This window comes from Bubalus bubalis, chromosome 4 (genome assembly GCF_019923935.1).
Source record: "Bubalus bubalis isolate 160015118507 breed Murrah chromosome 4, NDDB_SH_1, whole genome shotgun sequence".
In the NCBI taxonomy this organism is placed as follows: Eukaryota; Metazoa; Chordata; class Mammalia; order Artiodactyla; family Bovidae; genus Bubalus; species Bubalus bubalis.
In genome coordinates, this window is record NC_059160.1 from 101378739 (window position 1) to 101387388 (window position 8650).

At 41.2% G+C, this 8650-nt stretch overlaps 1 long non-coding RNA gene across 1 annotated transcript; it reads left to right on the forward strand.

Moving 5' to 3' along the window:
• Positions 1-1382: 1382 nt before the first annotated feature.
• On the forward strand, positions 1383-4249 carry LOC123333335. Its single transcript, XR_006550659.1, has 2 exons — positions 1383-1543; positions 3556-4249. It is a non-coding gene; the product is annotated as an uncharacterized LOC123333335 (long non-coding RNA).
• The last annotated feature ends 4401 nt before the right edge of the window (positions 4250-8650 follow it).

Genomic DNA, 8650 nt, shown 5'->3' on the forward strand with positions numbered 1-8650 from the left:
GGAAACAGCTAAAAGTGGCTCTAGTATTTGTAAACTCAGTGACTATGAGTCTGATAGAATACTAACAAAAATGGAGTAGCTCAAGACAGTGTTGATTTGGACAGATTATAGATCTAGCCTCTATGTAAACCCTTGGAAGGACAGAGATCACTTTTGTTAACCACACAGTCTGTTAAATCATGAGATAATTCAAATTATTATTATTTAAAATTTTAATTTATTCACTTATTTATTTATTTTTGGCTGTGCTGAGTCTTTGTTGCTGTGTTTGGGCTTCTTGTTGAGGTGGCTTCTCTTGCTGCAGAACATGGGCTCTAGGAAATCTGGCTCAGTAGCTGTGGCATACAGACTTAGTTGCCTTGTGGCGTGTGAATCTTCCGGACCAGGGATCACACCCACGTCTCCTGCATTGGCAGGTGGATTCTTAACACTGGACCACCAGGGATGTCTCAAATTATTACTGATGACATAACTAAAGTTCATGTTAGAGTAAAAATATTTCTGAAATCCAAAGCTAATCTTGGAATACTGAGGTCATACTACTCCAAGAATATTTTTTCTATATACACTTAGAAACAGTTTATACATTTTGGGCTTCGCTTGTGGCTCAGCAGGTAAAGAACACGCCCGCCAATGCAGGAGACACAGGAGACACTGGTTCAATCCCTGGCTCAGGAAGATCCCTTGGAGAAGGGAATGGCAATCTGCTCCAGTATTCTTGCCTGGGAAATCCCATGGACAGAGGAGCCTGGTGGGCTAATGTCCATAGGGTTTCAAAGAGTCAGACACACCAAGCAACTGAGCACACACATACATTATTAAAGCAAAATAAATAGAAAATTATGTTTAAAAATTAGTGAAATAAGTGCTTATAACAATATGTGAAAATTTAGATGACAACTTGAAGGGAAGATAAAAATTAAACGAGAAAAAAAAAAGCTTTCCAGGCGGAAGGAATAGCTTGTGTGACAATCCTGGGCTGATAAGGAACAGGCAGTGCATCTGGGGAACTGTAATTACTTCTGAAGAGATACAGCATAGATAGGTTGGGGTGGAGCAGGTCCCAAAGTCTAGTAGCTAAGTTAACTGTTTAGGTTTCATAACTATAGAGGAAACCTAGGGTAGACATTACTGTGATGTGCTTAGTTGCTCAGGCATGTCTGACTTTTTGCAACCCCATGGACTGTAACCTGTCAGGCTCCTCTGTCCACGGGGATTCTCCAGGCAAGAATATTGGAGTGGGTTGTCATGCCCTTCTCCAGGCAATCTTCCCAACCCAGGGACCAAACCCAGGTCTCCTGCATTGCAGGCAGATTCTTTACTGTCTGATCCACCTAGCTCAGCTGGTAAAGACATTACTAGTGCTCATCAATATCTGGTTCTCTTCTCCTTTCAGGTCACATTTAAGACTCTGCTTCTCAGAACCCTTGCAGTTGTGGGCACGTGACTAGTTCTGGTAATAGAATGTATGTAGCAAAAGAATTGGACAAGACTGAGCGACTAAGCACAGCAGAGCACAGCACAACACAGCAATTGGACTGTGGTAAACAATGCCCGTTCCCAAAGAGATTAATATCCCAGTTACAAGAACCTGTGACTATGTTTACTTACATGGCTAAAGTCATTTTTCAGATGTGTTCAAGTTAAGGATCTTGAGATGGGGTAGCTAACCTGGATTAGCCAATGAAACTGAAAATGTTAGTCACCCAGTTGTGTGTGCTTCTTTGTGACCCCATGGACCGTAGCCCACCAAGCTCCTCCATCCATGGAATTCTCCAGGCAAGAATACTAGAGTGGGTGGCCATTCCCTTCTCCAGGGGATCTTCCCAGGTCTTCTACATTGCAAACACATTCTTTACCATCTGAGCCACTAGAGAAGCCCCTGGATTATCCAACAGGCTGAGTAATTGTAAGGGGCCAGAAGAGATGTGTTAACAGAAGCAGTGAGGAGGGAGGGAGGGAAAGATAGAGAGGGATGGCAAAGTGGGGAAAGAGAGAGGTAGAGGGATTTGAAGACGCTATACTGCTAGCTTTGGAGATGGAGGAATGGGTTCTGAGCCAAGGAATGTAGGCAGCTTCTAGAAGCTGCTGCTGCTGCTGCTGCGTCACTTCAGTCATGTCCGACTCTGTGCGACCCCATAGACGGCAGCCTACCAGGCTCCTCCCTCCCTGGGATTCTCCAGGCAAGAACGCTGGAGTGGGTTGCCATTTCCTTCTCCAATGCATGAAAGTGAAAAGTGAAAGTGAAGTCGCTCAGTCGTGTCCTACTCTTCACGACCCCATGGACTGCAGCCTACCAGGCTCCTCTGTCCATGGGATTTTCCAGGCAAGAGTACTGGAGTGGGGTGCCATTGCCTTCTCCATCTAGAAGCTAGAAAAAGCAATGAAAAGGATCCTCTCTTAGACCCTCCAGAAAGAACCAGCTGACACCTAGACTTTAGCCCAACGAGACCAGTTGAGCCTCTTGCCCTTCAGAGCTGTAAGATAAAAACTTTGTGGTGTCCTAAGCCACTGTACTTGTGGTAATTTGTTATTAGTAGAAATAGGAAACTCTCACATGTCCTGAGGTAATGAATATCTCTGAAGGATTTTACATCCCTCTCCATCTCCCAAGATTGAACATGGAAGCCCTGTGATGGCAGAACTATGAGATAGGTCCAATCTGGATTGATGATAAAGAAAGCTGCCTGGGAGAAACCCTGGTCTAGGAACAGAGAGGTGTTCTGTCTTTGAAATGATTGAGATTTTGGCTTTGATTCAGAAGCATTGGCTTCTTCTATCCTAACTGTTATGAAGCCATTAATGGTTTTTAAGTAGAAAAACTTTTGCATTTTTATTATTATTTTATCTGTAGTGTGGAGAATGGATTGGAGGGATACAAAGTGGTTAGACTATTTAACTAGAAGACTATTATAAGCATCCAGTAAAAATAGAGCCATAACTGGTAGGAATATGATGAGAAAAAGACAGCTTGAAAGATGTTTCTGGAAGTTGAATCAACAAGATTCAGTGGTTAATTGGATCTAGGAAGTGAGAGAGAGAGAAGATGCAAGGATGACCAAGTTTCTTGTTTGGAAGGTGGATGGTGGTGTCCATTGTTGAAAAAGGGAACACAGGAGAAGGGAGATGAGAGTGCAGAGATGAGGCGTTTGTGTTGACCACCCAAATACAGGTACATTATAGGAAGCAGAATATATGGATCTAGATCTCAGCAAGTGTGTTAAGTTGGAGGTTAAAGAGTCATCAGCATAGAAATCGTAAGTGGATCCGTTCATTTACACAGTAAGTATTGGAGTGCTTACTGCGTGATGAGCTCTAGGCACTGGGAATTCAGCAAGGAAAATAGGCTAAAAATCTCAGCTCTCATACCATATGCATTCTAATGGGAAAGGCCAAGATAACTCAGGGAGCAGATGGGGAATGAGGAAAGATGAGGGTTTAGGACCAAAATAAGAATAACACCCATATTCAAAGAATAGCTGAAGGAATAAAGTCCAGACTCTAGAGTCTGATATAAAAGATCCTTCATAACCTGACTTTTCTCTCTCTCTCCAGCCTTAATCTTCTGAAGTTTCCATGATACCAGCTTTACTCTAAAGGAGAAGGGGAAAGATCAACAGAAAGAATGAAAACCAGAAAAGTATGATGCCAAGAAGACCAGAGGGGAATGTTTTCTGAAGAAAATATTCAACTCTATTAAATGCTATAGAGAGAACAAGAAAGAGACAGACTGAAAGATGTGTTCACTTTGGAGTAGTGGTCAGAGGCATTGGCAAGAGCAGTTTCAGGGCCTGAGGAGTTCCCAGAAGGTCTAGGCCTGAGTGGGCTACAAGAGGAGAAATGGTATATGTTTCTTGCATGATAAAATATTATAAGCTGATATCTTGTCATCTCTCTGTTTAACAACTTATCCCAAAACTTAGGGGGATACTTAAGCATAAGTATTTGTTTCTTCACACAGTTTTGGAAGGTAAGGAATTCAGGAACAGGTTAGCTGAATGGTCTGGCTCAAGGTCTCTCATGAGGTTGCCATGGAGATGTCAATCATGGCAGCAGACTCTGAAAGCTGTTGGCAAGAGGTGGTTCCTCACTAGCTATACTGATTGAAGGATCATTGTCAAGAGGCCCTTCTTGGAGGCTGGTTACCACTGTGGGCCATGGCAATGCAAAGTCAGAAGTCTTACTTAACTATTTATGTTAGTGAAGTGGCCAGTAGTAACATGTTACATTGCTTTCTTAAAAATCTGTTGTAATGTTATTAAAAATAATAGCTTCCCTGATGGTCCTGCTTCCCTAAGATTCTGTGCTCTCTGGTGGCTTGGGTTCGATCCCTGGTTAGGGAACTAGATCTTCCAAGCTGCAACTAAAAGATGCCTAAGATCCCATGTTCCACAACAAAGATCCCTGTGCAGCCAAATAAAAAACAAACAAAAAAAATTTTTTTTTAAGGATTTCTTTTGGTGAGGAATCAGGGTACCATTGCTTGAAAGATTAAAAAGAAGTCTGGCAAGAGCTGCAACTTTAAATTATTGTGATCTGGCTTTTAGACTTTCTTTGACACACTTGTGACAGATTGCCCCATTAAACATCTTGGTGGAGAGCCATATTGAAATATTTCTCTATATTTAAGAGATTATAATAAATTATGTATTATACTTGTATTATTTCCTATTTTAATATTATTTCTTTTATTATTTATCATATGTGTTTTACAGTATCTTATCACTTTTTAAAAAACTCTCTAATCCAGTATTTTCAAAAGAGTGGTCAAAAAAATATCCAGTTAGCATAGACAAGGAATTGGCAAAGTTACTACTTTGAGATAGCTAATCTGCTGTGAGATAGTTAATCTACACATTAGTATATTATATTTTCTGAGAAGACTTGCAGTAAACAGTGACCTCACTTTATTTGGCTACGGTATCCTTTTTTTTTCCACATTAATATCAAACTGAATTAGTGTCCCTTGAAAAATTCTTTGGAAAAAAAATGATGACCTAATCCTTCTCCTCTCAACTTTTGTTCCCATTATGTTGCTGAAAACAACCATAGTAGCCTTCTCATGGGTCATCTGCTTCAGCAGTCTCTCACCTCTTGGCACCAGGAACCAATTCACGGAAGACAGTTTTTCCATGGACGAGGGGTGGAGGGGGTAGGAGGGGATGGTTTGGGGGTGATTCAAGCACGTTACACATATTGTGCACTTTATTTCTCTTATTATTACATCAGTTCCACCTCAGATCATCAGGCATTAGAAGGTGGAGGCTGGGGACACCTGATCTGCTTTATCCCTCCCACCCAATCCAGTTTTACATGATTGACTTGGCTGTCCTCCTAAAACAAAGTCTGGTCATCCTCATCACCTCTTTAGAACCATTGGATGACACTCAGGATCAGGTGCTAACTCTTCAGCATGGTGTGAAAGACTCTTGTGCTGCTTCTCCAGTGTTGTATCCGGACATCTTCACAACCCAGATCTGCATGGGATTTCCATAGCTCCTCAAATATACCATGTTCTTTCACCCTGCCATGCCATGTTTTGTACTTTTTTCCTGAAAAGTCCTGCTCTCTTTTCTTACTTTGGCCTTTAGAATTCTTCTTAAATATAACTATCTGAAATCTTTTGGCACTGCCCTTCCAGACAGATTTTTCTCCTCAATAGACTTTATGTTCAAATCTTCCAACTGTGTTTTGCATTTTAACTACACTGAGTTGAAACTCTTTCCAACGAGTCTGGTTGACAAGCCAATCTGGCTCAGGAGCACAGCTGGGAAGGCATTGGCTTTCCTGGAGGGGTTGGATACTATGCAGCTGGTGTTTGGCAAAACTGGAGAAACTGTTTGGCAGACTTGGTTATGACTCTTTCAGAGTTCAGAATGGGGATTTTGTGTGTTCTTTAAACATTAACAGTCAATCAGCTCCTAGTCAAGTGTAATTAGTCCTTTTTCTTCATCTCTATACCACCCAGTGACACTTCACACCTGTATTTATTTACATGGAACAAATCCATTGAAATGGTTGTGTGTTCCTTTTGCCTGTCCTCTGTCTATTAAATCTTTTTGTTCTCACAGTGCTCTGTCTGCCTTTTCCTTTTGGGGAATCCCTCTTCTTTGCTCTCACCTTTGCAGTTAGGGGGAGCTGACTCCATGCCACCCTCAAGAGTAGCTTCATGATCCACAGCTATTCAGAATATTTTATTCCTCTGTTCACAGTGATTGGCTCAAGGGTGAGTAACATAGCAAGCTAGATTAATGAGACTTCACTTTTTTAATTTTGCTAGAGCTATTGCAGAAGAGGCACCCTTTTCCAGCAGAAGTGGCCAAGTTGGTGAAGTCCATGTTCATAGCAAGAGGGAGCCACTACACAAGAGGGTGTGCTCAAGCTGAAAGATCATATCAAAGAAGAAAGGGTTGAGAAACAGAGACCTGCTTGTGATGTCATTTGAGTATCTGAACCCAGTCTCAATTGGGAATTTCAATTGTATGAGTCAATTAATGTCTTTTTTCCCCCTTAAGTTAGTTGGAGTGTGCTTTCTGTGGCTTGGTGTTAAAAAAACACCTTTTTTTGATAAAGAATTTATTTGTTTATACAACTGATTTCCAAGTAATTTTTAACTGTATTTTTCTTATTTTTTCCACTGTAGCTCCTGGCTGGCATATTATACCAGGCATAATCTTTCATTGTATGAATCACCGAGCCTCTGTCACAAAGCAAATATGTGACTTTCCAAAGTTAAAAGATTACTGGTACTAAGTGTTAGTCACTTTGTTAAATCTGACTCTTTGTGACCCCATGGACCATAGTCCACCAGGCTCCTCTATCCATGGAATTCACCAGGCAAGAATATTGGAGTGAGTTGCCATTTCCTTCTCCAGGGGATTTTCCTGACCCAGGGATTGCACCTGGGTCTCCTGCATTGCAGGCAGACTCTTCACTGACTGAGCCACCAGGGAAGTCCATTGGTACTAAGGATATTATCAAGTTCTTCTCCTACTACCCTTGGAGTTAAACACATTGATTATAAAATTTATTTGTAAAAATAAACAAGTGAGATTATCCAGGAAAACCTTGGAGGGAAATGGGGGGTTTCTCTAGCAGGTATATTAAACACAATAAATTCTCTATAATTAAAACAATATTGGGATTTCCCTGGTGGCCAGTGGTTAAGATCCACCTTCCAATGTAGGAGGCATGGGTTCAATCCCTGGTCTGGAAAATAAAAGTCCCCCATGTTGCTGGGCAACTAAACCTGTGCACCACAACTACTCAGCCTGTGCTCTGCAACAAAGACCCATCACAGCCAAAAAACCAGCCAACAAAATAAACAAACAAAAAAAACAAATCAAACAAACAAAAAACAGTATCATATTGGCATCAGCTTCCCAGGTGGCACAGATGGTAAAGAATTTGCCTGCAATTCAGGAGACTTAAGAGAAGTGGGTTTGATCCCTAGGTTGGGAAGATCTTCTGGAGTGGGAAATGGCAACCCACTCTAGTATTCTTGCCTAAAAAATCCCATGGACAGAGGAGCCTGGAGGGTTATAGTCCATGGAGCTGCAAAGAGTCAGACATGACTGAGTGTGTGCGTGCACACGTGCACACACACACACACACACACACACAGGCACATGGAAAGACAAATGAAGGAATAGAATAGAAAATGCAGAAATAAATCCAAATTAATTCTTATATTTAGTTTATGATAAAGATGATGTATGAGTTTCCTATTGCTATTACCACAAACTTAGTGACTCAATATGACACAAATTTAGTAATAGTTCTGAAGATCAGAACTTGGAAAAGGTTCTCAGTGGGTTAAAATCAAGGTGTCTGCAGGGCTGCATTACTTCTGTAGGCTTTAGGAGAGAGCTATTTCCTTGTTCTCTCCAGCTTCAACAGGCCTTCTGTATTTTATGGTTCATGGCTTGCTGGGGAAGGAAAAAATCTATCTACCTCACTACCCCTCTTGAGTTCTTCTGGCTGAAATAACAATAAAATTGACACAAGCCAGATTAACAGGAGAAAAATAAACAAATTTTAATTCATGTGCATGGAGATTTCATAGAAATGGAACCTAAGAAGTGTCCAGAGCAAGCAGCTTTTACACTTTTTTAGAAAAAGAAACAATAAATTCATGAGGAGTTGACAGGACAAAGAAACTTGGGTTTTGGGTGCTCAATTAGTGGAGAATCTCAACAGAATTTGGTTTGCGGGCAGTAAATTAAAGAAGTAAGAAGGTTTGTTTATATTGGCTTTTCGGTTCAGATTCCCTGTCATTGGCAAAAGGGTGTCCTTCTATCTCCAGATGCAGGGAGGGCACCTTTCACATGGGAGATTTATTTTCTGTTTTTAGGGAGACAAAAAAGAGGGTCAGCATGCCCCTTCTGCACTGGCCATTCCTTAAGTAACTTTAATTCAAAATAATCAATATACCTGTTAGGCATGTTCTAGTGTGGTCTATCCTGGGCCCCGACAGGCTCATGGCTCCCTCCTTTCTCTTCAAGCCCAGCAGTGTTACGTTTCATCTCAAATCTTTCTCTGACTCTGGCTTCCTTTTCTGCCTCCCTCTCCCACTTTAAAGGACCCTGTGATTATTCTGAGCCTACCTAGATAAAAGTAATCTCTTTATTTTAAGGTTGGCTAATTAGCA